Source organism: Podarcis pityusensis (assembly GCF_964106645.2).
Source record: "Podarcis pityusensis genome assembly, chromosome: 2".
NCBI classification, from domain to species: domain Eukaryota; kingdom Metazoa; phylum Chordata; class Lepidosauria; order Squamata; family Lacertidae; genus Podarcis; species Podarcis pityusensis.
In genome coordinates, this window is record NC_138029.1 from 78,694,996 (window position 1) to 78,722,310 (window position 27,315).

Here is a 27,315-nt window from a genome sequence, read left to right on the forward strand (position 1 = left end):
CTGGTCCTGCTAGCTAGGGATCATGGGAGTTGTAGGCCAAAAACATCTGGAGTGCCGAGGTTGAGGAAGCCTGATCTAGCCTGTCTGTCCTGAAATGTTCCCCACCCCTGGCCTAGAAGGATGTTATAGTTGATAGTATTGACAGCCATTGAGAGATCATGTGGAATCCAACAAAGGCAGAATCCCCTCTCCCAGCACAGATTTTCCTTCAGACCAGCTGAGGCAGTTTGAGTTCAAAATCCAAGGCAGGATAATGATTGGGATGGAGCTAAATAATTGGCTTCATCCATGACCCTCTGGATCTGTGAGGAGACTGTACATACAGATAGAAAGCATTGCCCAAATACAGAAGATTTGATGCAGCAATTGTTGTTGAGGTCAGCCAGGTCTAAGATTAATTTATTCATCAGCGGTTTCACCATAGCTTCTCTAAAAGCTGTGGAGCCAACTCCTCTGTCAGTGAAACATTGTTTGTCTCCAAGCAATCTGTTTCAGAATCTTTGGGCAGTCTGTTTCAGAATCTTTGATTACAGTGAACAATGACTGAGCATAAATGAAGCCAATCTCACTTCTGTAGGGATTCTATACAAAAATATCAACAAACCAAGGAACAACAGAAGTTGAGAGACAACTGAATCTTCTTCCAAGTATATTTCTATATTTCTACTACTAACATTTCTGACTGTTCTCTGTATTCTGAAAAAAAAGTTTTAAAGAATGAAAACCCTTTCATTATTTAAAGAATGAAAAATAGCAGAAGCTTGAACTTAGCAAAAATGCAGCCAGAAGTACTGATGGCACACACGAAATACAAATGCTCCCCTCCCACCTTTTTGAACTTCGCCCTTTTGAACTGAAACTGACTAAACCAACGAGCTCATGTAAATGACGCAAAATGTTGCAGAGGAAAAGGGCAACTTGTCCTTTTCCATTACTTCTGCTCAACTGACAAGTGCATCTATGAATTTTGTTCTATTGTGCCATTGAACTATTGACAGGAGAGTTCTGTCGTCTCCTTTGGAAGCAGGTGCCACTTGTTCTATACACTTCCTCCTTTTCATATAGTGTTTCTTCGTCATTGTGAAGTTCAGTCTCTCACATGTGTCGCCTCCCCCCCCCCGCCCCCTCAGAGTTGAGAGCTCTGAGAGGGTTGAGAGACACTTAGCCACGAAACCAAAAGCTGTGCTGAACAAGAGAGCTCCATAGGTGGAAGCAAAAAGCAGGAAATCTTTTCTATAGGCAAAATTAGTGTGGAGTCAAGGTATCCCTTTTCCTTTTATCTCATTTGCAGGGTATGTTGAGTCATTGGCAGTGTGCATGCCATACATTTAAAGCACATTCTTTCCCCCCCCCACACACACCCTCCCCACTACTTCATGGAGCTAAAATTCCCAGCACCCCTAACAAACTACAGGGTATGAGGTTGGAAGAAGAAAGAGAAGCTCCCAGATGGGAGCTGGGAGGGGTCACCTTTCTCTGTGTTGGTCAAGTTAAGATTTACCTGCGAAAGAGGACTTTGTATGCTTCTTCTGCTTCTTCGTTTTTCTTTCTGTTTAGATTAGAGCGGTTTTTTATTGTAATTATCAATAAAATCTTATAACTAAAAACAGGAAAAAACAGAAACAGCCATCATTAAGAAAGCAATTAAACACTCATAGAATTAAAACTATATATATTCTTAAAAAAATAATACAGTATGGCCTCACCTCAAAAAGGATATTGTAGAGTTCAGAAAAACTGAGAAAAGGGCAACCAAGGGAAGACATGATAGAGATCTAGAAAATTATGGCTCTCAGATAATACTAAAACTAGGGTACATCCAGCAAAGCTGAATGTCAGAAGATTCTAGACAAACAAAAAATGATTTCCTCACTCAGAACCTAGGGAGACTATGTGATTTGCTCCTATAAGAGGTAGTGGTGGGTCTACCTCCACGGTTGGAGGCAGTATGCCTCTGAATACAATTTGCTGAGGATTACAAGTAGGGAGAATTGCTGTTGCACTCATGCCTGGCTTGCAGGCTCCCCACAGGAATCTAATTGGCCACTATGAGAACAAGAAGCTGGGATAGTTGGGTATTTGGTATTCCAGCAGGGCTCTTCTTATGTTCTGATATTAACCGCATCTTTTGGTGATCCTTTACTATCTTATCAGATCTTCTGGGTGGCTGAATTATTTTTCTTGAGTGTATTCCCACAAGAGGGGAGAGAGCCATGAAGCGTACAGAAGATTACCGACACAATACATTCAGCAATTACTTTTTCTTTCCAAATATAGACACTAGACTATCCAGAAGCTCGCTTCTCTTTTTTTGTCTCCTTTTAGGCTCATTCCAAACTGTAAACTAACACGTAGTGATGTGAAATGTTTATCAATCCATCACAAAATAAGATTATAAATGTTTGGATTAAAGAAAACTATAAAACATTATTTCAGCACTTGTTTCAGATATTCCTTCCTTTCAGAAAATGATCTTGAGTTACCAGAAATACTGTGCGTTCATAAATTCAGTTAGAAAATGCTGCCAGACTCATTTCACAATAAGCTAGTGTTGGAATACCAGTTGAATTTCTTTTACTCGCCACTACCCTGCAGTGAATTTCAGTGGCTGCTTTGTGGGGGTTTTTAATGCAACATGCTGCAACTATTTATTTTACTGGTGAATTTTAAACAAATTATTTTCACTCACCGAATGATGCTAATAAGGCTCAGAGTGTCTCTGAAGAGAGCAGAATGCTTATCAAGAAAAGTTTGTGGTGAGAATAAGCATCTTTAGTTCACACAGTTCTGTAATGGTGCATCATAGTGATGACCAGATAACTCCATCTGACTCTATATTCTTGTTACATTGTTTTGAGTGTTTTGCAGTGTCATTGGCGTGTTGCTTTGTTATTGGTGTGTGTTCACAATATTGCCATGGATGCTGCGTCCAGCAATCAGCCATGCCAGACACTAACTGAGGGCCCCAGTGGCTTGGCTATGCCACCTTACAAGCCTTCTTGTCTGGCCTCTGGACAGCCCTTTTAATGCTGGGCTGGTGGTGGTACCACCTTTGAATGAATGGGAGACAAGCTCAGCTCCCATTCAGTTAATTTGTTTCCAGTAGACCAATATATCCGAGTTCCTGTTTCTATGAATTCTGCGAATTGTCACCTTTATAACAAAAACAAGAAACAAACCTAGTCAACAGATTGAGAAAGTAGTTTAACTTTTGTTAGATCATGTTCATTCTAATAACTTTTGCCAAATCATAGTTTCTACAACACAGACTTCCCCTAATGAGTATCCATTATGAATGGTCTTTGTGGATTATTAGCCCAATAAGTGGTTCAATAATTCCAACTGAGAAAAAGTAGCCTTCTGTAGTGAGCAATGAGCAACATGAGTCAATTTCCCCACTGCTAATATTTGAATCAGCGGAAGGATTTATCTCAGGACTGCAGCAAGGGAGAAAAGAGTTAAATTCCCTCTCTGTGCCTTCCCAAATCCTGTTGATTATCAGCCTGCCTTCTGGCCCCAAGCTGGTGCAATTTGAATTTTCGAAAAGTCTCCACTAAATGCAAAAAGGTGTCCAGCAGTCCACCTTTACACTTGAGAGACAATTTATCACAGAGGGGTGAATGCTGGCAGAGGAAATGTTATATGTCATGCTATTCATAATTATCCTGATGAGGTATTTGAGAAGGGAAAATCAAAGTGAGCATCCCTGATGAGTCTCAATTTCCTAGACTAGCCTTGCAGCTCAAGAGGAGGAAGCAATTTACAACAGAGAGTGAGTAAGAAAGCCCTCCCCATATATAAGACTATATAAGACTATATAGCCCAAGGACAAAACTTGTTAGCCTGAAAAATCAAAACTAGTTTCAAATTTGATGGATGAGAAAAATCAGAGCTGCAAAAAGTAAGCAACAAAATGCTTCACATCTAAATTCTGAGATCTCATATAAATTTTGTTCTTTGGCTACATCAATAGATTTTCTGCATATACTGTAGTAATTGTACATCACAGCTATTTTACCCATGCAAACTGCATTATAACTATACCAGTGGGCTGGCGTGGGTGGGTGGATCAACGGACGCAGCTGGAGGAAATACAATCAGTGGGCCAACAAGCCAGTAGATTAATGAAAATCGAATGGACTGGGGACTTTTTGGTTTTGTTCATAGTTTTATGGAAAGACAGTATGATACAGTTTAATCTCAAACTAAATGGCCCCAGTAACTAGGACCCCCCCCCCCCCATGAAAACACACATCCCTATGCCCAGCACCCAGTCATCTTAATAACCAATGGCATCTTCTATTTTACTCCTTGCAATTATTTCTGCTCAGAGGAAAGGACATCTTAATAATTCAGAGCACATACAAAGAAAGACACAAGAACTAGTGTTAATAATTCATTATGATAGAATTTTAATACAGAGCTTAATAATAATCATAATAAAAATGAAGTACATAATTTGTCAGAGATGTCAGTGTGGTCATCAGAGATCATTTCAAGTTATATTATTCCAATGGAAAGTCCATACCTATGCATATATACAAACTGGGGTTTATAATGATTGTTTTTTAACTGCTTTTGGGGGGGGGTATTCTTATTTATTATCATTTCAAAAGTCAATAAGTAGCAATTCCTCTTCCCTGTTGCCCCTAAGAATCCTCCTTTTAAAATAGTTTCAACCAAGAGCCTCTAGCGTGTGTGTGTGATTTATAGCTACCATTAATAACATGAGTCTATAACTCTATGACACAATCCTGGATTCCAGCTGCCCACCCTCAGCCTCTTACAACTGTTTTAGTTCTACTTCTGTGTGGTTCAGCCAAGACTCCTCCCATCCCTTTTCCTTCTAAGTTATAAGAAGTTCTGTAGCCTCAATGCCAACACCTGTGACTCATCCCAGCTGTTTATTATCTGCCTTATCCAGTCAGTCCCAGGGCGGGGAAGCTGCTTATTTGGTCTGTTGGCTAACCCTGTTGACTGGGGCTCTGGTTCTGTCTCTAAGCAGGTGGGAAACACAGGGTGCAGAAGGGCAGACCCTAGAAGTCCTTCACATGTCCTTGCAGATGCCTAGCTTGTACCTGGATTACTGGTAATCAGATCTCTATAATCAGATACTATAAGAGATCCCAGGGCATTGCCTGAGAGGACATGGTGCAGCCATCTTTTGAAGCTAAGTGGGAGATGGCCTGGGAATGCAACATTTTTGTGATGCAAAATAGATGAGATATAATAAATGTACTAAAAAAAATTATTATCAGTTTCATAACTAGGTCTGTATAGAAGATGAGGAATAAATCAGGGGTGGCCAGCTTGCTGGAGTACCATTCTGATCATTCATAAGCTGGCTGGGAGTCCAACAGCATCTGAAGGGACACTGGCCCCCCATCCCTGACATAGGTAACTAGCAGGTCCAGCTCAAGATGTGTTTTTAATAACATTTTAAATTAATTTTTCATTTTATACATCTTAAACATTTTACATAATACCATGTAACAATTGACTTCCTTCCTTCTCCTTTCATGGTTCATTTTACTTATCTATCATTGCTGCATATTTTACTATGGCCAATCTAATCGTTTCTCCATTTTACATCCTTCAGATATTTGCCATACTGTTGAATTTATCTAAATGCTACGGGCGTTTTCAATTGTACACAATTATTTTCTAAATATTCAGCCAAAAAATGCCACTCCTCTTTGAATAAAGATTCTTCTTGCTCTCTTATTCTATAAGTTAAACCTGCTGCTTCCACAAATTCTGTCATCTTAAGTTGCCAATCTTCATTATTAGGGATCTCGCTCACTTTCCATCATGGCCTTTCAGTAGGTGCCTTTCAGAAGCCCACTAGGAAGACATGGTGGCACTGTTCTTCACCAGCAACTGGTGTGTAGTGTGTAAATTGTGTAAAAGAATAAGTGACTTACCCACCTCTTCTTTCCAGGGATGCTTTAACAATTGCCAGCAATATATCGTTATAGGATCTCTATCAGAGTAACATGAATAGAGCAATCATTGTGGGTGTGCCTTGAAGCAATGTCGGGTCTCAGTTTGGGTTTGAACAGATGAATATTGTGGGCCAAAATGGTTGGCTGATGTCCCTGAACAATCTGTGGGTGTCCATTTATGGGAAATAATGCACTGAGACATATTCACTTGCATTTCATCCTACCATGCAAGGCACACACACACCATATCAACATCATTAAAAGCTGAAACACAATCTCGCATACAGATGTTTGTCATCCCCAGTTCCTGACTTTGGGGCAGAATGTGTTTGTCAGTAGTTGCAAAATGTGTGGCCTTTGTTGGCTCCAGAGCTGCAGCGAAACTGTCAAATAGTTACTGATATGGTAATATATGACTGCATTTGTATATCTTAATGACAAGATTCCAGAAATGATGGGCAGACAAGTTGTTAGGGGTGGGGGTGGCCCTCTATGATGCCATCTATTAAGCCTGTACTGAGCCATATCTGAAAATATTGCAAGGTATTGTCATTTAGGCTGATGCTAGTGATAAAGATTTTACCTCTGTCCAGCATAATTTATATACATTATTGATTTCTGTATATTTTTGTTTTACATCTTGGAATACGAGGTTACAAAAATGAAAACAAATTTTTATTATCTGCAACGTTTTCCACTATTAAGTATAGAATTCCTCTCATATCCAATGCAGTTTGCCTTCCCCCGACCATGGCATCTAATGTGACACTTCTCTGGAAATCTATTGAAATACTATTTCCTGAAATGTGGTGGGGAAATGTCAAGAGCTTTATATCATGGAATTTCAATTACTTGACAGGATGTAGCAATATTTAGCCAACAGATGTGTGCCTGGAATTCTTAAAGACAAAGGGCATTCATATTGTAGCTGTGCAACTAAAACTGACCACCAGGAGATAATATGAAATTTTGGACTGGACCCAGAATGTTACAAAGAGCCAATGAATGGTGTCATTTGAAACTTCCAATTGCTGTATTAAACCTAGGATGAGAAGAAAACCAATGAACCAGAAATTAATTGCAATAGGTTAAATGTCAATACGTCAAATAAATTGACTCCCATATATAAGAATTACATATTTATTAGCCGCATATATAGGTCATCAGCTGCCACAGGAATACTGTATACTAGAAGTTACCTAAGAAAATATAATGTATTAATTGCCTCAGAAATGTGTTCTGAAAAAAGAAATGTATTACCCTTGATACTACATGAGCCTGCTTGTTTTTTGAGATCTTCTGGGTAAGCCTTTCTCTGTGTCTCACGACTTTCACATACATGGTGAGGACAGAAGTGAAGGCCCTCATGGCTGCTGCTCCCTGATTGTGGAACTCTCTTCCGCAGAAGGCCAGGTTTCCCCCTCCTCTGTCTTCATTTTGCCAGCAGGAAACACTTTTTTGCTCAAACAGACTTTTGGCCACTAACTGGCAATTGTGACAGAGACGTCTGAAGGTAGGTGTTGCTCCAACACTTCTTTTTCTAGAAAAATAGCACTGGGTTCAGGAACAGAAAAACTTAGCTCTTTTTAAAGTTTCCTGATGGAGCTGTGCTTCAAAATTTTGTGCAAATAAGGAACTGGTAACTATTTTTTTTTTTTAAATGATATTTATTGAAAAAATTTTAGAATTACAAAAGAGAACAAAGCAGAAAAAGAGAAAGAAAAAACAAAGAAAAACAAACCACATCAAACAATACAAATTCAAAAAACAAAAATACACCACAAACACTCAAAAACAAATCCATCATTCTCAAATCCTCAACTGTCATTACCTTCTTTCTTTGACCTCCTCCTCCTCCCTTTTTTTGTATCCTAGTTGTTAATTGTCGCAGCAAATCCTTTCCATATTTCATAATATTCTGTCATTACATTACCTTAATCTATTTTAATCTTATCTTACTATAAAGAACCTTAAAGCTTAAAACTTAAATCTTATTTTTACCAACTTCTCATAACCATACTATTCTTATATAATTCTTTAAACATTTTTGCTAAAGCCAAGTAATTTCGTTCCAACATTTTTCTAACATTCATCAATTTTATAAAACAATCCTAGTAGTAAGAAAAAGAAATAAAAACAATCCAATCTTCATCCAGCGTCCCTTCCTCCTGGTCCCGGGTTTTGTCAGTCCTTTTTATCCCATCGATCTAGCGCATTAACCTGGTAACCTTATATTCGAAGCCGTTAAGTCCCTTCCATGTCCCTTCCGCGGCTCTTCTTCATATTTATAGCTGTATTTTCCTTTGTCTCCTGCTCCTTTCACTCGTGGGAACTCCAGCTTAACAATGTTTTTGACCCTTCTCGACAAATCAGCCCCTTTTCCATAGTCCACACTAAACTCCATGTGGTATTTAAGAACATGTTTCAAAATCCCTCCAAAATTAAGAGCCCCCACAACCCCAAACATCTCACGGCCCATTGCCAGACTTGAAAAGTCCAAACATCCCTGCATAGCAGGGTCTATCCAACCCCCCATTTCCAAACCAGACCAAACTTTATCTTTCCAAATCTGGCTTTTTCCAAGTTCATTTGTCAAATCCAAAAGCTCATGTTCCTGCTGGGCCACAGCTCCCTCCATCTCTGGCGCCCAAGATTCAGCAACATCCTCTTCCCTCATCTGTTCTGTCAGGGCACACTCCTGATTTAATTCCTGGGTGGGCTCCATATAATTTCCCACTGCCTGTTCAAAATTTCTGATCACATCAGTCATCAAGTCCGTCTTCTCATGTAGCTGTTCCAGTAGGGCATTTGTTTTACAGAGAGCACACAACAGAGCTTCTGAATACATTGTCCTGCAAGGTCAGAAGTCTATTCCCATGATTGTAATCTGTAACAGCTGCAAGCTCCCCAGAATTGGTTACAGTTTCACAGTCTCCCTCTAGGGGGAAAACTTCTATTTGTTCTTTCTTTTAAAGACAAGTCTAACAACAAAGTTTCCTTTTTCAGATATTTTGTCAATATTTGTTCCTTTAAAATGCGAAGGGGAACAATGGAATCACTATATTTCTCTTCTTTTAGCTATCTGTCAAAAACGTTTGTCTCTGGTCAATGAGCTTCAAAAAACGTCAGTCCTGACACCCCGCTCCAGGATCAAGACGGTGGAAAGTTACTTTACTTTACACTCACTTCTGCAGGTTTAAACAGTCCAAAAAAAATCCCCCCTCTTCTCCTGCTTCCGAAGGGGGTTCAACAATTTTAAATGATGAAAGTTAATCTTTTACAAGTGATTTTCTGAGCTCTAGCTTGCCATGTCTTTGCTTTAATCTATCTACAAAGAAACGGAAGGCTGACTTCCTGTTTAGACCTTCCCGTTTCAGTGCCAAATTGAAGTAAACTTTTAAGTCCAATTTTCCTTTCTGCTTATTTAAAGTCCAATTGTCTGAAATTTAAGTACTCACGGGTGATTATTTTAGAAGCCAAATTGTCCCAGGAAAAAGGCAGCGCTGTGCGGCTTCGCTCCACGGAAGAAGCAGCTGACTCTCAGCACCGCGCCACTTCCCCCTCTTCGCTCCGGAGCCCGTTAGTGGGTTCCTTTGCGGGTTGGGGGGGCGCTAAAGGTGCCCGCCGAGTCCCATGGTCACAGGCTTCATCCGCCTGTGATTTTTGAAAGGGTCCCCGCTTCGCCGTAGCGGAAAAGACCCGTTTCACGTGGAGCTAGTCCCTCCAGATCAGAGGGAGTCCGCCATTGCCGATGGCGCCACCCCGGAAGTCGGAACTGGTAACTATTAACCAACTTCAGCATCATCAAACTTAAAATATTCTAGGGAATCAGGTTGTTCCCATGGCTCCCCGGAGACAAGCTGCAATTATGGTGGTAGCCAATCTACATGCCATCCAACATTCCTCCGATAAAAATAGGGACATTCTATTCTGCATCAGTGCCCCCCCCTCCGCACCCCTTATATATGCATGCTGCCAATGGAATATGGGGAAAGGGTGGGGCTGGCCGAGCTGCCCCAGTAGAACTTACTTTTTTAGCAAATATGCATGATTCAAACTCTGCATGGTTCAAACTGTAAGCTCCAGTGTAAGTTCAAATACAACTGTGCTCAAGACTGAAATCTTATACACATGTTGTCCCATTCAAGTCAGTGAGAGAAGACAAAGGGAAGTGGGGCCCTCCTGGTGCTGCCCAGGAGGACTCCCCTGCTGTGAGTGCCTGAGGGCCCCGTTCCTGCCACTCACCACCTGGCCAGGGCAGGGCCTGACAGGCCTCATAAGGACGGTTGCTGCTGTTTCTGTTGCTGCCCAGGAGAACTCAGAACAGTGCAGGGTTCTTTTTAAAATGTTTTTAAATTTTCTTTTTTACCTTTTTAAATTCTTTTTGGTGTGGGGGTGGGATGGATGTTTAGTCGGGTTTGGGAATTTGTTTAATTTTGGTATGTTTGTAATTTTTACTGTTTTTGGTTTTATTGTGTTGGGTTTTTTGTTTGTTTTTATATAGGTTTTATTTTGTTTTTAAGGGGAGGGGTCAGGGCTGCCTCGGAATGCATAGAGGAGCACTTCATAGTTTGTATAGGAGAGCAAGGTAGAGATTTTGTATCCAAGATACTCTTAAAGGGTTTGCAAGCTAGTGATAATTTTGCCTATGGTCCCAGCTTAAACTGAGATCTCCTGTGCCACAGGAACAAAGTGGGATCACTTATTCATTTCCACAGCTAAAAAGGGGCACTTGGAGGCTATGTATCTATCCTCCCATCCACTTCTGTATAAGAAGCAGTTATTTACAGTTTGGTTGAGCTGATTTAAAGCAGTTAGCAAGTTACCTTAGAGCTCTGAGTTACTGGCAAGCTTCATTCTTTGCAGTTCCAATTATTAGCTAAAAAAATTACCAAGGCTGGATGATAAGAATGATGATACATCACTTCCACTTTTTTTGTTTATCAGCAATAAAGGTAGAAAATATATCACGCTCTGGATAATCAAATGTAATTTGTTGTTCCAAAGGTCAGACATTTGTCAGGAATTTAAATCATCTTCTGGATAACACTGGACAGCATATAATCAAACCAGTGCAATAAGGATGGGGAACTATGGCCCTCCATATGTTGTTGGGCTTCAGTTCCCATCAACCCCCACCAGCATGACCAGTGGGATGGGAGTTGATGATGGGAGTTGGAGTCGCCCAGGTTGACCACCCCTGCTCTACAATCTGGGCCTCAGAATAATTTTAACAGAGATGGTGTTCTATAACAATGGTCCACCAAGTTCAATAAATAGGCTGCATCTTCAACAAGCACGAATGTTCTTAAGCACACAAAAAGCAATGGAATTTAAGAACAGCATTACAGTGTAAACTTGAGCAGGGCCGGCCTATCCATGAGGTGAACTGAGGCAGCCGCTTGAGCGTCAGTAACTAAGAATTGCCAATGTGGGCACCACTAGTGGAAAAGTAAGGAGAAGCAGCTGCGATGGCAGCTTCCGGATTCCTGCAAGATGTTGCGAGAGCCCCATGGAATCTCACAAGATCTTGTGGGGCTCTCATGAGATATCAGCAGAAGCCACTGCCACATGACCCAATAAATGAGGCTTTGGCAGCAAGTGGGGCAGCCATCCAGTGCAGTACTTTCCTGTTTTGCCTCAGGTGGTGAAACAGGATGGGCCACCTCTGAATTTGAGTATTATTTTCCTTGTCCTATAAAAGCTGGTACTGTTTCTTTCTAGTTCCTTTCTGATTCAAAGTGTATGGGAAGCATTCTGCCTTTATCAAGTCTGGCTCTCATCTATATAGAGCTGAGAGAAAATTTATCAGAAGACATTTCCCCCTGCTCCAAATATTCTCTGTGATGACGCTAGACCTGCAGCACTGTGCCACATGTAAAATGGTGGTCAGGGTGCTAATATAGTTGCTATTGCTGCCCATGGCAGCAGTAGAAGCAGTAGCAGCAGAAAGGGAAATGATTTAAGGGAGGGAAAAGCTATGCTTCTGCTGTCATGGCAAAAAAGAAACTGCTGATATGTGCTGAGGGCTATTGTTTATTTACTTTCTAAAACACACAAAAAACCTATTCTTTCACTCCCGCCCCCCATTAAGTCTGTAAAGATTCACACACACACCTTAACTCTAGATTCGCATGTGCTAATTTCCCCTGATATTTTTCAAAAGCACTTTGCATCTGTTTGTTTATTCAATATCATTTTGTGTGAATTTTACAGACAAAAAGGCAGTTCAATATATATATATATATATATATATATATCCATTTAAGTTAGTAATATTAATGCCAACTCGCATAGAGATCATGTTGTTTTAATTAAGAAAATTCTATAATAGTTAATCTAAAAATAATAATCTAAAACATGCCTTTGGACAGTAAATGAATTTGTGGGCCCACACACAGTGAAGCAGGGATAGTAAATAACAGAGAGGAGCCAGATGTTGAAATAAAAAGGGCTACAACTTTATTGGTTACAGAAGGAACAGGTTAGGTGCTGGCATGGGGCATGTATTCAATAATCAAGAAGCCTATGCGCTGTTCAGCCATGTTGGGGTCTACCACAGTATGAACCACTTCCAGTGGGCTCCCAGGGGCAACCTGGTAGGGGGCATTGTGTCCCATCAGCCCCTTAGCTGGGCTCCTGGACAGAAAGTGTCATCCTCGAAGATCCCATGGGAATCACCTCATGGGATGCCCCTCTCCTGTCCATCCCTTTTAATGATCCAGCCCAATGCCTCTCCTGCCATAACAAGATGTGGTGGGGGAAACCGAACAGAAGAAAACCATTGCTATGAGGTAGACAAAAGCCCCCGCTCCCAAACCAAATCCTGTAGGTAAAGAAAATCCTCCTTGGACCCAAGAACCAATGACAGTCTGGTGTCCATAGCAATGAAGCAGGTTGAGATCACCTTCAGAACAGAATGCCTCGCCTTTCAAAACCATAGGACAGGTGTGTGGGAAAGCAAGAAGGACTGAGGCGATGAGGGCAGGAGGGATGGCCCCTTTATGCCCTGAGAGCAGACTGGACAGGGTGGAATCTTCAGTCTGCCCCACTCTCAGGTCCCACAGAGAGGAGCCCAGGCACCACAGTAGATTGAGTGCTCCATATAAGGTCTTGCTCCCACACCAAAGCGCTGCAAATTTGGCTCCCTGGTGAGGCAGGGAACCAGGGACATGTCATAAGAACATATTATAGACTTGACAACACAAGGGGATTTTTAATATATATTTTTTAATCACATGCCTCACATATCTGATAACTGGCAGATCCCTCCTCTTTCTTCTCTTCCATAATTATCAGATACTACCTAGTCATCAGGCCTTTACAACATAAATACAAAATGACAGATATGGGAGAGGAGGAATTCTGCTTAATTTAAGATCCAAACTACTAATTAAATAATAGGAGGAGGCTGAGATTACTAATTAAACAAATGTTATTTAAAGTTGAATGTGCTACAGTTGTGAGATGCTTCCATTTAGCTGCAAATGCTTGGATATGTTTCAAGTGTTACAGTCTGAGGGTGTTGATGGGATGTCTAGACAGATGTGACCAACCACTTGCAGATTTAACCCTTCCCATCCTATCTAATAATATTAGGCTGGGTCGTATGACTTCTGTGCTTGGAAAGTGACAAATCTCTGATTGAGGAAGTGGTGACTGCCGCTTTAAAACAGACAGCTATGAGACTGTTCTTGAAGAAACCTGCTCTGGACTCAAACAGTTTTCCTATAATTGACAAGTCACTAGCATCTCCTTTTGGTCCAAGGTGCTTGAGCAGGTGGTGGCAGCTCAACTCTAGGCTAGGGGTTCCCAGACTGTGGTCTTGCAAGCTGTATTCAAGTGGTCTGCAGTGTGTCTGCGTACAACAGCAGGAGTAAAAGCTGGCACAGAGCTTTCAATATTCATATTGATTTTTAACTGTGTTTTCACTGCTGTTTTCATTTCTTATATTCTTGGATCAACAATTTTAAAAGAAATATCCTTCATACAGTGATTATTAGCTTTAATTCAAAATAAATAATTTAGCTTAGAGTCCCATAATTATCACGGTTTCCATAACTAATTTTCCTACCTGCTTTTACCCCACCCTTACATTTCATTCTGCCTCACCACTTTCTTCAGCTCCCTGGAGAAAGCTGTTTACACCCGGGAAATCTAAAAGAAAAATACTGGTGGCTAATTGATTTCAAATTTCATCTTAAGTTGTTCTTGTTCTTGTTTGTATCAGGACAAGGTGGTATTTTTAAAGGATTGAACTAGTGAGTCCAGAATGTTTACCTTAGTGTGGCACTGAATTCTTCCCAGAGATTTGATGTTAAACTTTAAGTGACTAACAGCATAAACCTAACCTTGTTGCTGGCATCTATCTGTTTTCATGCCCAAGCCATGTTTTCAAGAGAGCCTTAGTCATCAGTTCTGGATGTCACTGCTCTCATTACTTTTCAAGTAGAGACTTTCATCATGAAAGTAGCTGAAAGCCAGTGTGGTGTAGTGGTTAAGAGCGGTGGACTTGTAATTTGGTGAACCGGGTTCACTTCCCCACTCCTCCACATGCAGCTGCTGGGTGACCTTGGGCTGATCAAACCTCTTTGAAGTCTCTCAGCCCCAGTCACCTCACAGAGTGTTTGTTGTGGGGGAGGAAGGGAAAAAGAGAAAGTTAGCCTCTTTGAGACTCCTTCAGGTAGTGATAAAGCAGGATATGAAAATCCAAACTCTTCTTCAAAGGATGGGTGAGTAACCAGAAAGGCTTGAGTACTATTTGATCATGTGATCATGTTTTTCCCACAACTGACAATGAGGGGAAGTTTGTGTGTGGAGGGGATGCTGGAGGAAAGGGCAATCAGCACCAGAAGAATTTAGAATTGACAAGGGTGTAGCTAAACTTTTCTTGTTAGCGTTCATGGACTAAAGAGGGGCTGTTGGCTGGGATGGGCCTGGCAAGGCACCATGATAGGGGGCTCCTATGAAAGCAGCAGTATTGAAGATTCAAAATGTCAGACTCGTCCATTTCAGTAAATCACGAACTGAGGCTCTCTTAACAAACAGCCTGTTTACAAAGCACCTTTGCATTCTTAGGACTCAGCTACATTAGTAAGAAAAAGTATTTTAAATTCACTATAACACTGTGACACAAGATGGCACTGTGGAGTTCTGTCTTTTGCCAACATGATTTCCCATTATGAGGTTTACAACACATTTTCCTGAAACACTTTTTTCATGTATGTGGATCCAGCCTCAGTCTCTCAAATCTCCACTAGGCCCCTTGTATTGATTTATGCTGCTGTTTCCTCATGGCGCTCTAGGCTAAAAGGAACATTTACCTTCTGTGAAAAAATGGCTTGTATCCTTTTTCAAAAGCTTTATAGATAGTACTGAAATAATATCAGGTTGTTCCAGCGAAATGGGTAGGCATAAAGACTTTTAGGACATTAGATTTCTGTTTGACACTATTATGAGCAAGAGTTGAATAATCTCTACCGCTATCTATATCTTTAATAAAAGCTTGAAAAAATACAGAAAATTGTCCATAATTATTTGAAAGCTGGAAAATACATTATGGATTTACAGTGAGGCAATATTAAGTTGTTCCGTATTCATTGCAACAATATTTGGGCCAGCCACTATAATTAATGACCCATCAATGGGCTTTAGCCATAATATCTAAGAATTAAGTTTCCGTAGTCAGAGGCAGTTCGCCCAGGAACAAACAATTGCTCTCTCCATTATGCCCTGCTTCTGAGATTCTAATCCTTCACTAATATAACATAAGAAGAGTCTGCTAGATGAGACCACCGGCCCTTGTAATCCAACATCCTGTTCTCACAGCTGGAAACCAGATGCCTTTGGGTCACCTAAAAGTAGGACTTCAGTGCAACAACAGTCTCCCTGCTTCTGATTCCTGAAAACTGGTATTCAGAAGCACATTGGCTTTGACAGTGAAGGTGGAACCTTATCCATTGATAGGCTTGTCCTCCATGAATTGGGTTAACTCTCTTGAAGCCATCCAAGCTGATGGCCATCATTACGTCCTGTGGGAGTGGCCACCATAGTTCAACTGTGTGTTGGCTGGAGTATGTTATTTTGCCTGTCATGAATCTTCCAAAATTCAGCTTCTTTGGATATCCCCGAGTTCTAGTGTTATCAAAGATGGAGTAAAAAAATAAATCTGTCCATTTTCTCCATACCATGCATAATTTTGTACACCTCTGTCATGTCTCCTCTATCTTGACTTTTTTCTAAACTGTTGGAAAAGAGTACTAGACTAGATGGATCTTTGATCTAGATGGCGCCAGGGGTGCCATCTAGGGGGTGGGGTCAGGGAGCCGAGCCCCCCGCCCTGACTTCAAGCAGGAGGCTAGTCCCCCTCAATATTCTGCAACCTGCAGTGGGCCCCATCAGGCCTACCTGAGATGTTAGAGATGTTGACTAGTTCAAAGAAATTCAGTGAACTTCATGACTGACAAGGGATTTGAACCATTCAGTTTATATCCAACAATCTATCAACTACATCACTTCTCTCAGTTTCAGGTGTTAGTCGAGGAGATACAGTGGTCCCTCAGGTTACATATGCTTCAGGTTACATACACTTCAGGTTACAGACTTCGCTAACCCAGAAATATTACCTTGGGTTAAGAACTTTGCTTCAGGATGAGAACAGAAATCGTGCAGCAGCAGCGCAGCAGCAGGAGGAGGCCCCATTAGCTAAAGTGGTGCTTCAGGTTAAGAACAGTTTCAGGTTAAGAACAGACCTCCGGAACGAATTAAGTACTTAACCAGAGGTACCACTGTATACCATAAGGACAAGTTGTTACATTTCTGGTAATAATATTGGGACTATACGACAAGATACACATTAAAAAATAATAATAAATCTGTAGCCAGAGATTTTAAAAAGTAAATTTAGAGCCTGTGAGCTGTAATCACCACCTGAGATCTACAGCTAATCTAGAGGTAAGGGGGAAATATAAGTGAGCAGTGGGAAAATGCAGAATATTATATCATATATGTGCTATATTTCCTTGGCAAGTAAAATAAGCATTAAAACTCTCCTCTATGAAGTTACACAGTGTCCTACACCACCCTTTTGTCTAAGGGCTTTTTTGCACAAGGTTTAAAGTGGCTGCTGCGTCAGTTGTGCTTGCAATGTGATTGTAACATCTACATTGGCTGGAATACCAATTTCCATTAGAAATGCTTCACCTCTTTGGCATTAATGGCAATCTGAGTAGCCAGTGCAAAACACAGTAGGAAGGCGCCAAGATAATTAATGCTTCCTAAAAAACCAGAGGCTTTCCTTTTAGGAATCATAGGAAATGAAATAAACAGAAAGGACTGTAAACTTTTCCAGTATGCAATAACAGCGGCAAGAATATTACTGGCCCAGAGATGGAAACAGGAACAAGTACCTACTTTGGAGGAGTGGAGAATGAAGCTGATGGACTATGCAGAACTTGATAAAATGACAGGGAAGATCAGATACCAACGAGATCAAAAGTTTATCGAGGACTGGGGAAAACTTGTCGAGTATTGGGGAGGTTTAAGTGATAATGAAATAACGTTTGCGGCATTTAAAGAAGCTCTGTAAAAGCTTAAAGAAATATTGTAAGAAAGGAAAACAGGTGTGGATAGGTTTGTTAAAAGGCAATAGGAAATGTAGGAAATGTGTAACTAAAAAGTTTAATTCGGATGATTGTCAGAATGGCTGATGGAAGTCCAAAAAATGAGAAAATTTGTAAAGTGGAAATCTATATTTATCTATATTTTTTTTTTTTGGTGAAAATTAATAAAAATATTATAAAAAAAAAGATAATTAATGCTTACAACAGCCCAGTGCTTTCCTGGCATTGCACTTGCAGTAGCACAGAACACAGGGCTGGCCCACCCATGAGGCAAGGTGAGGTGATCACAGGATCCCCCGGGGCCGTATATCCCAATGTATAGTTTTATTCCCTACTTGTTCCTATTGTTCCTTGTTCTTCACTCATCCCTTATTCCCTGGCAGGGAAGGGGACATCATTTTGTGGTTCGCCTTGTGTGGCAAAACATCTTGGGCTGGCCCTGACAGAACACACCTTGCTGCACCAAATTTAGCAAAACACTCAGAGAACTGCAGATTCTATGAAGTGTTGGGAATCTGAAGTGAATTACCCATACAGTGGAAGTTTCCCCCAGTTCCAGTCACCACAAAGAGGCAGCTTATGGTCCAAAATAGGTTCCTGCTGTAGAAGGTAAGCTTTCAGTAATACAGTTCCGGACATTGATATATACATACAGCTTGTACATATAAGTACAAAGTGTTTCTTTGACCCTGTGGCCCTTCGGATTTTGTTGGACTACAACTCTCATCATCCTTCACAACTGGGGCTGATCAGAGTGAAGTCTATTAGGAGAGCCCCAGATCCCTGCTCCAGAGGTTTGTGTCCTGTAAAAGTTTCATGTTGCATCTTTTTAAAACCCAAGCATTGAGCACATAAAAAAGCTAGCCTTGCTCTTAAAATTCCACACTTCCCTCTTTAGCATTGGACCAATGTCCCCCATTTTTGCTACAACCCTTCGTTTACAAAGAGACGATTTAACTCCAATATGGTATGATGTGATATATTTTTTGCTGATTCTACCTCCACCTTGAACCAGTACTTAGTTCTGATCGACATTTTCACCTCTGTAAATTTGAGTCAGTCAACACTGAAGCTGAGGAAGTAATACTAACAGAGCAGAGTTACTTGATTAAAAAAAAAAATGTGCCAGATGGAGCTCGGGTGTCACACCTGAACAGATGTGTTGAGCATGCTGACACAGCTTGCTAAACTGCTTGAAAAACATTGGTCACTTAGAACTGTAAAAAGCAAATATATTTAGGATACAATCACAGGCTGCGAAAACAAAACCTTTAGTCAAGGATTAAAAACAACCTAGGCTCACCCCCAAAGCAAAACCAACAACAATGCTTTTTCAGATGCAGTTGGCATTTGTATCTTGTACACATACCTCTCCCTATTGTGGTACGTGCATATGAAATGCGAATTGTGGCTTCAGTGGGACAATTCAGATCAGAAAAGTGTCAGGCACCCCAGACTTTGCTTCCATCAGTGGAAAAATCCAAAGCAGACTTCTGCCTAGGGGACACTCTTGCAGGCAGATGGAAGGGGTACAACTTTTGCCCCCCCCCACTGCAGTCCCCCCAAACCAACTCCCAGATTGTTCCACATGGCTGAAGTACCCCTAGAACAGTGTGGGAAATGTTGCTGGGGGCTGAAGTGGAAGGGGGATCAGCAGAGGCCCCTTTCAACAGAATCCTTCCACTGGATCCCTCCATTTTGATCCTGATCAGAACCTTTCCATGGACAGAAGGAACCTTTTCATCTGTGGAAGGTGAAATCTTGATCAACTTCTGAGGAATAAAAAATATAAGGCACAACAATTGTAGTAATACCAAACAATTTATTTTGAAGAAAAAACAATTTATTCCTGATGTCTCACATACTTGGTAGTTTCAAATGTAGATTGGGCATTATGCAGACCATTGCAGAATAGATGGTGAATATTTATTTTTGCATGCTCAAAATATAAGCCTCTTAGCAACTAAAAGCATTTATAAAATCCATTATTGTGCATCGAGAAATTCTACTAAACTTATCAATTAATTTGATTAATTCCAATAGGAATGTTTTAGGTCTACTAGAAAACATCAACAAATCATCTGCATACAAAGCCAATTTAAATTCCAGTTGCTCATGCACAAAACCATAAATCTTCCTATTCTGTTCCAAACATAGATCAAATATCAATGGAGAAAGAGGGCAGCCCTGTCTTTCTAAATCAAACAAATATGAAAGGATTCTAATCTAAGATGCAATTTAGGGGTGAGGTACAAAATTCTAATCCACTTCATAAAATCCTGAGGAAATCAAAAAAAATCCCAAAGTAGCAATAATAAATTGCAAAGAAATATCATCAAATGCTTTTTCGACAGCAAGAGATATGATTGCAGCTGCATCCATTCTTTTACTGAGTAAAGCAACCAATTTAGTTACTGGTCTTAAATGAGCAGTGAGGTAACAGAAGAAAAAGAAGTTCATCCGCATTTCACTCTATTGCCACCTCAGCCGGTGCTTCATGCTATGAAGAATTCTCTGCCTCAGCTGGATTTTGGAATGAACAGAATTGTTCTTCATGTTGAATACAGAATATAGCTGGGAATTTCACACACAAAAAATATGATCATATTCTCCCTCGCCGAATGACAAAGGCTTGTCTCTGCTCAGAAATCTCTCATGAAGAATCTGGAGACATCAACACATGATGCTGTCCTACACCCCACTGAGGCTTCCAACTTTCTCTGGCATGCTGTAGCAGGAATTCATTAACTGTAAATCACAAAAATCTCATAATGTAAACAGGAGGTCTGCCAGCAGTACATGTAGGAGCTGCAACATGGTGAGCTTGCTCTATATCTAGCTGATAATCTTCCAACAGCCCCAATATTTCATGTAATATGCCATCTATAAATTTAAAAGTTTGTTTTCCTTCAGATCCTTCCAGGGAAACCAGTAATACATAAATAATTTCTATGACTGGTTTTCATATTGATTTATTCTGGCCACTGACTCCAATTTCTTGTAGTGCCGCCACTGCGTCATAAACTCAGACTTATTTTCCAACTTAGAAATTCTAGATTCTGCCTCTGTGCCAGGAGAAGCAATCATCTCCAAGAGCGCTGAAGTTGAATGACAGAATATTTAATCAGCTTTAGCAGCTTTAATTACCTGCCCACCTCTGTAATGATCAACAGAGCATTAGGCTCTTCACAAACCCTCAATGTATTAGCAGCTGAGGGAAAGGACTGGTTCAGTGACCTATTGGCAGAAGCACTATGAGTTATCAGAAAGCCATTCTACTTGGATGCTGTTAAAACTCTGAAAAAATACAGCTTTCATAATTAATAGGAAAGGGGGGGGGAGATAATCACCTGTTTATCTGGTTTGGTTTGAACAGTTATCAAGAGACAAAATAGGTGAGCAGTTGAGACTGAAAGAGCATCCTACTAAGCCACCATATAGAACCAAAAATCCAGCATAGATTTCTTAGGGAGTGGCCTTACCACCACCTGTCTTAAGTGGCCTATCATGTAAAGTGGTACTGATCATCTCCCTGGGCCAACTGGCTGCCTCCTCTGCTCCAGTTTTTAGAAGCCAAGAGGAACAAGGATCTGGAGTTCTGACCTGTACCAGACAAGGCAGCCTCAGAATGATTGCTGATATCTCCCCAAAACATTTCTTTCTTTCTTTCTTTCTTTCTTTCTTTCTTTCTTTCTTTCTTTTTATATGCTGCCCATCTGCCTGGGTTGCCCCAGCCATTCTGGGCAGCTTCCAACAAAATGACAGCAAAACATCAAATAAAAACTTCCCTATACAGGGCTGCCTTCAGATGTCTTCTAGGAATCAGAAAGTTGTTTATTTAATGTTGCTGGGTTAAGTACCAGTGTTGTAACCCTTCATAATTATTTCCATTAACAGTATAACAGAAAGACAAAGCTGCTCCTTTTAAAAGTACCGTATTTTTTGCTCTATAAGACTCACTTTTTCCCTCCTAAAAAGTAAGGGGAAATGTGTGTGCGTCTTATGGAACGAATGCAGGCTGCGCAGCTATCCCAGAAGCCAGAACAGCAAGACGGATTGCTGCTTTCACTGCGCAGCGATCCCTCTTGCTGTTCTGGCTCCTGAGATTCAGAATATTTTTTTTCTTGTTTTCCTCCTCCAAAAACTAGGTGCGTCTTGTGGTCTGGTGCGTCTTATAGAGCGAAAAATACGGTATATTGGTTCAGCAATCAAAATTCCAACCATATCTTCCCATTTTTTCTGAATTTATCTTTCATCATTCCATCAATATTCAAAGTAATATTGTAAATTTTAATTCATAATCCTTTCTTCATGTTCTTGTGATAATTTTTCAAATTATGTTAAGTTCTATGTCGTATTTTTTCCTCATCTGGAGTGATATAACTATGAAACTGCAGGTATTGAAACCATTGTGGTGTGTTATTTCCCAACCTGTATCTATCCTAAGGGAGCTTTCCTTGGTATTGCAACAAAGGTTGTGTTCCACCCCCATTCGCTGCCAAGTGGTGGCAAAATTCCAGGAGGTTCCAGGCACTCACCCAGGGTTGTGTTTTTGTTGGGAAACAGAGGCATAGCATAGACTAGTGTATTTAAGAAGTATGTTTATTTTACACATATTTACACCTAAAGCAGTGGAGGGGGCACAGAACATTACACCCCAAAAGTGTCTCTCGTTGCTCCCCTCATCGCTTCAGTGACCTTGGGTCCAAAGCAGATGCCAGTCACAGCCCCCAGAATCTTGGTACAGCCTCCTACAGCCAGTCCCACATGGAGTTCCCCCTACTTCCTCCTTGCTGACTTCCAGCACACCTTGCAAATCGCAACACCTCCTCGTGTGTCTTCTCACCCACCGCCCTTCTCCAGACCTCTGTTTTTTAAAAGAACATTTTTTCCTGTGTGACATCGTGTCCACATTACCCTGGCAACCTATGTTTCACAGACCAAATAATCTTCCTTTGATGGGCAGCCAGCACCTTTGTCTTGCTTAACAAATCCCCCCCCCCCCCGCTCCACCCCCAACGCAGGACATGTATTTTTTACAATGAAAAGCTATCTCTCACCCAGATGAAGTCTCCAAGCATCTAGTAATTCCTTTTCTTCTTCTTCTTTTTTGAGATTTATTTATTTATTTATGTTCTTATGTTACATCGGTAAACATTATCATATTACATCACAAGGCTTACTATAATATAATTTTCAGCATGTATACAAAGTTTATATACCTAAAGAAGAAAAAAAACAGGGACAAAAAACTATCCCTAATATTTACTAACCCTAATGATGAGTGCCTTTACACCCATAAACTCTTGTACCCCAAATCTGTAACAGTATATTTGGTTGAATGCCTTTTTGCTATATACAAGGCCTGAACTGAGATAAACATTCTCAAATTATACTCTGATTTTGTTCAGTTTCCTCACTAAACTCTTATCAGGACTTTTCTGTCTGAACTTTGCACTATCTAAGTAACTTTGCAAACATCCCCCCCCCCCACAACAGTTTCCCCCTTCAACAATAGGGTTTTGACACATCAGGAAATATAACCTATTAAGCCGCTTCTTTCTGAAACACAGACTGGAGATTCGTGCCAAGCAAGCCAACACTGATTATGAATCATCATTTCATATGAAAAGCAACAGAACATTTAACAGCATCCAAACGAAGCAGAAGGGAAGACACATGTCTTTGTGTTGCCAGTAAAAGAAATAAAATACAGCCAAGCTATCAGGCAAAGACAATCCAGATCCCAGTTGGGTAGCATGATGGTGTGCAGCTGGGACATAAGGTGGGGAACAGGCAAATTGTGGTGCCAGCCTGGAGCTGGCACAGTGATGCCATCAAGTGACAGCCGTGGCTTCAGGATCCATATACTTACATGAGGCAACGCTCTACGTTCCTGCAGCCCTGCAAACCTCAGTCTAACAAGTGCAGATGATTTATTTTGATAAAGTGTTTGTTTATAAAATTACAGAGAAGAATTTCACCTATCAGTTGTTTAGCAATCTATTTTGTTTTTGTATCCAACAGTGAAGGTCCCCTATTGGTTCTGCTGCCAAGTGTTCCAGTGATTCAGAAATTAAGTCTTCAGACAATGGTTGTGCTCACATATAATAGATTGGTCATTGGCTTTCCCGTATCTCGGGTGGGCCATTCTGGGCATCTCTGATTTAATGTGTTGCTGTGCACGTACCTCTTCTATCCTCTTGATATTTGTTCTACATGCCCGCTAGCTTCAGAAATAGTTTCAAGGCTGCAAAAGGCATGGAGGCTGCTCATGGTAAAAACAGTTTTGTGAGGAAACATATTTTCTATTTTCTCAGTTCAGACAAATCCTCTCAGAGGTATCTGTCCATACTGGGTTTTCTGCAGTTGAATTATTTTGAGGTACAAGAGATTGGATGAACCTTTAATTTTATTGGTTTGGTGAAAAATATTTATATGTAATAAAAGCCCATGACATTTTAATTCTTTAGCCAACTGTAGAACCAGGAAAGGTACAATCACTATAGTAATGAACTAGCACATTGAATGAGAAGCAATAGATTTTGATTCATCTTATACATTTTAAATGCCACAAGGCTCAGGACCAGGAGGCATCCTCTTATAATGTATTGAGGGGGAAATAGCTGTGTTTGGAGTTGTTGGGAAATTTAAGTAAACATTGTCTGCTAAACAAGAGGTACATGAGGCCTGTTCTTGTCCCAACCAGGCAGATTTCTGACCTGAGACCATGGAGACAAGGCAAAGGGCTCTCCACTGCTTCAGAATGAGTGATAGCAAATTGGGACAAGCATCAAAGCTCTCAGAAAATCTCAGCCTGTACTTTAAGCTAGAGTTATATCTGCTGCCAGTTGAACCATCCATTTGGATATCTAGTTTATGTATGATGGTTCCCTATCCTCCTGCAGGTCAAAGGGTGCTCAATTATTCAAGACATGCCTTTCAGCCATTGATTGATTGGTAATATTTCTGTAACTCCTATCATACATAACAAGGTGGCGTAAGAAACAACAACAATAAAATGACATTCAGAATAAACCCTCTGTTATTTTAAAAGAAAAGTTTTATAGACTAGCTAGTCAGGATGACATGCCTTGCATCAGAGTGCCTATCTATCAGGGCAGTAATGCAGGGGGGGAGGATATACATATGCTAGTGTAAAGTGTACATAAAAATGCATAAATTAGAGAAAATAATTTTGTTTTCCCCAAATGTATTTATTAGACAAAACTGTGTATATTAGAATAAATTTGCTGATGAAAATTCATGTGGACTTTTTTTGGAAGAAATGCAAACAGATGTGGAAATGTGGGGAACTGAACATAAGACTGGGAAAAGAACAAACAGAGAAACTGAAATTGACAGATTTGTCCATCCCTAGTTCATATGAGCATCTACGAATTGGCTCCACTAGCAATTGCACCACAGTGACCTCCTCATCACCTCGTCCCGCCCCTTTCTAGTAAGTAGAAGTGGCTCAGCTGTGAACAGGTCAGATGGACTAAACTCACACCATCACTGAATATTGGCCATGTTGGGAGGCACTAATGGGAGTTGGAGTTAAGCAACATTTAAAAGATGTTCCCCACCCATGTGTTAGATGTTACCCAATATGGCAAGGAAAGAGAGTGCAGATGACTAATGATTCCTACTCTTGTCACGTCTTACTAGAATTTCAGCCAGATCTGCAAGTTTTTAGAACAGTGAAGATGGGGGGGGGGGGATGCCAAATAAGAGAAAGCATGAACATCAGGGCCTTCTTCTTTCCTAAAACCATTCAGACAATCAAGTTCCCAAACAACACTGTCATAAGGTCACAGAACAGAATTAGCCCTCATCAAGCCCACAATTGCATCCATCCAACAGTCTAGGGCCTTCTCAGCCATTCCCAGTTCAGATATTACAGAGAAATAGAGTTGGGTATCATTAGTGTACTGATGACACCTTCCTCAGAAACTCCTAATGATTGCTCCCAATGGCTTCAAAGTGTGGGTACTAACTTATAAACTCAGTGCTAGATTACTTAAAAGACCATCTTGTCCATTCTGCACCCAATAGATCACGGCAGACGGTAGGCTGGTTTCTCCTGCACGTTTCAAAGGTCTCATAAGCCTCCTCTGTAGCAATTTGAAGCAGGGCTTTTAGTGTGGCCAGCCTGCTATCTGCACTTTCCAGAAATAATTGCGGACATTTTTTGTTCAAACAGGCTTTCCCAGCTGGATAAATGGACTTTTACCACAAGTATCTACTTTACTAGAAGTTTAGCCTTATTTTCAAATGTACTTGCTGTTTTTCGTGTTTTTAATTATTTTTAATTAGATCGCCTTGAGACAGTTGTTTAGGTGATTAATAAATCAGTGATGATGGCAATGAAAACAACAACAAAAATATGGGGAAACCAGAAGAAGCATGATGGGAGGGGTGGAGCTAACAGAAGAACAGACACAACCCAACAACACTTCTTTACTCATGCTGCCCCTTTATGACTACCATGCCTGAATAAGGGCTTGCCTGAATAAGGGGAAACTGATGGTGATTCATGCAAAATCATGTCGACCATTTGTTGGAAAAAATATTGCTTTGGTGAGGATTTTAGCAGTCTTTATTTGGTCAAAAATATGTTTAGAATGGACTACTTGCACATCTGTTTCCAGAACAATGTGCATTTTTTGAATTGTCTTGGAACTGTAATGTATTTACCATGTTTGTATAAAGCTTTATAATTTATAAAGCAGTTCACAACATTAAAAGCGGGTACAATCAATTCAAGGAAATAAATCTTAGTGAAGCTGGAAACAATTCAACAATAACAGCTGCTAGTTTGATCCTCAGTGGCTATCAGTAAGCAGGAGCCTTTTGCGTGTCTGTTTTTTAAAGCCTGCAGGATAAAGATATTTTTACCTGTCTCCAAAAGTAAGGTATGGTCAAATGAACCTGGATGAGGGCATTCTTAAATACAGAAGGCAACAACTGAAAAGGCCCTGCTCCTAGTGAATGGGTTGGAATCTTACAGCCACAAAAGATGGAACCCTGAACAGTGCTTCTCCAATAGATTTAAAAAACACTAGGGAGAAATGTTCACAATCGTTTTGCTAGCAATATGTACAGTACTACTGAAGGAGCATCTCCACCCCCATCGCTCAGCCCGGACACTGAGATCCAGCGCCGAGGGCCTTCTGGTGGTTCCCTCATTGCGAGAAGTAAGGTTACAGGAAACCAGACAGAGGGCCTTCTCGGTAGTGGTGCCCACCCTGTGGAACACCCTCCCTTCAGATGTGAAGGAAATAAGTACAGTAGCTATTCTATCTTTAAAAGACATCTGAAGGCAGCCCTGTTCAGGGAAGTTTTTAATATTTAATGCTGTATCATTTTTAATACTTGATTGGGAGCCGCCCAGAGTGGCTGGGGAAACTCAGCCAGATGGGCGGGGTATAAATAAATTATTATTATTATTATTATTATTATTATTATTATTATTATTTAAATTCTAAACATCAGGAAGAACTTTCTGACAGTAAGAGCTGCTCAACAGTGAAACAGACTCCCTCATGAGGAGGTGCACTCTCCTTCTTTTGAGGTTTTTAAGCAGAGGTTGGATGATCATGGGTGCTTTAGCTGAGATTCCTGCATTGCAGGGGGTTGGACTAGATGGCCCTCGGGGTCCCTTCCAAATCTACAATTCTGTGGTTCTATGATTAATACTTCTGTTGTTAAAAGGGAAAGCAGTTGGTCAAATATCTGTTATGTAT

General features: G+C 40.6%; 1 protein-coding gene across 1 annotated transcript in view; it reads left to right on the forward strand.

Annotated features, from left to right (window-relative positions):
• Positions 1-27,315, forward strand: part of HRH1 (histamine receptor H1) — a 98,192-nt gene that overhangs the window by 33,618 nt on the left and 37,259 nt on the right. Inside the window, exons 3-4 of the transcript XR_013982638.1 lie at positions 24,853-25,028; positions 25,886-26,668. The gene's annotated coding sequence lies outside the window, so the exon portion shown is untranslated. Of the gene's footprint in view, positions 1-24,852; positions 25,029-25,885 lie in introns of the transcript that reaches the window.